Below are 1,987 nucleotides of genomic sequence, written 5' to 3'. Positions count from 1 at the left end.
GACATATCTCAAAGTGGTGCTTAGCCCTTTCTTGGTCCTATGCTCTCTGTGGAACATCTCCTTTGCCCCTATGGCTTTAATTATCATCTCCCAGCAAGTGTTTTCTAAAATATATACTTTCCAAGGAATTTTACCTAAAAGATGCCTCTTATCTGTTTGGCTTTCTCACACACCTCAAGCTCAACTTTATTATTTTCTTTCCCTTCCATACCCATTTTCTCTTATTTCCCCTTCCTTGCCCCAATCCCTTCAATGCAAATCCTCTATTCTGGGATTCTTTGGAAAGCATCGTCATCTCTTCTTAGGGTCTTTAACACCTTCTCTTGTTCCTTTGCATCCTATGGAAACATCAGATCCTCCTGATTCTAACTGTGTAAGATCAGCCTAACTTATTCTCACTTTTCGTTGTCATAGGCTTAATTCTGAATCTCATTCTTTCTGACTTGATCTAGCCTTCATGTGCTGAGTTTCCAGCTTAAATGTCCCTGCCCAGTTAAAAAAGCATCCTTTCTGTATGTTTCCCACATATTTTATCCTACAGTTAGCTGCACCCATATCTGCTTTCCTCAAATCAGTGTACATATGCTAATAATACCTATCCTTCCAGGCTGTATTAATCCAACCCACACATCAAAATCTAATCTCCCTACAGAAATGTATAATACAAATGATTTTCACATCATCACAATATACATCACAATGATATGGCACATAGCAAACACTGAGATTTTTGGAAAGAAAAAGAAGGAAAAAGGAAGAGAAAATTTCTTATTCTAATTCTGTCTGGTGAATTCAGAATACTTTAAGTTATTATCTAATCATATCTAATAATTCTTTAAGAATATGACATGTAATTGATGAATGGATAAAGAAAATATAGTATGTGTATATACACATGTATAGCATAGAGTATTATCAACCATAAACAATAAAATTATGTCATTTGCAGGAAAATGGATGGAATTGGAGATTACCACGTTGAGTGAGATAAAACAAGCTCAAAAATCAAACATCATATGTTTTGTTCATTTGTGAAATCTAGACCTAAATTGATAATGGTGGTGATAATGATGGGACATAAATGTAAAAGTGAAAATGTCTGGGGGAAGGTGAGTGGGAAGGGGAAAGAGGAAAGAAAAGATAGTGAGGGTGAAGAGGATTGAAGTACATTACACACATATAAATACATACTGTTTACAAAGGGGGAAGGAGGAAGGAGTAAAGGAATATAATGGAGGGGGTGAACTTGTTCAAAGTACACTGTATGTATCTATGGAATTATCACAATGAAACCACCTTGTACTATCAATGTATGTTAATTGCAAAGTAAGATACATAAAAAACAATATAAAATGTTGCACTTGGGAGGCTGGGGCAGAAGTTACAGTTCAAGGTTAAACTGGGCTACACAGTGAGACCCTGTCTCAAACAAACAAAAACATGTTGAATTAGGAATGTAGCTCAGTGGCAGGTAATTTATCTAGCATGTGCAATGCCCTAGGTTCAATCTGCAACACCAAAAAAAGGCATGTTAATTTCTGCCTCCTCCTTAATATGCAGACAAACACGAGAATGGAGGAAGCACATCCTAGAATGTGTTTCATGATATTGGACAAACTGGATACTAGTTGCTCACACTAGTAATTTCTAGCTATTTAGGAGACTGAGATTGGGGGATCACAGTTTGAGGCCAGCCGGAACAGGTAGTTCATGAGACCTCATCTCAACCTATTAATAGCTAGGTGTGGTGATACATGCCTTTCACCCTAGAAACCATGGGAAGTGTAAAATAGGAGGGTCATGGTTTAGGCTGGCCTGGGCAAAAAGCAAGATCTTATCTCCAAAATAAGCAGAGGGAAAGGGGCTGGAGGTGTGGTTGAGGGAGTAGAGTGCCTGCCTAGCAAATGCAAAGCCACAAAAAAAAAAAAAATGTTTCTTGGACAAAAGTAGGACAATCTCTCAATAGTTAATCCCTTGTGTTCTCAGC

Source organism: Castor canadensis, chromosome 1, assembly GCF_047511655.1.
Source record: "Castor canadensis chromosome 1, mCasCan1.hap1v2, whole genome shotgun sequence".
Taxonomy (NCBI): domain Eukaryota; kingdom Metazoa; phylum Chordata; class Mammalia; order Rodentia; family Castoridae; genus Castor; species Castor canadensis.
Note: the sequence above shows the minus strand (reverse complement) of the source record.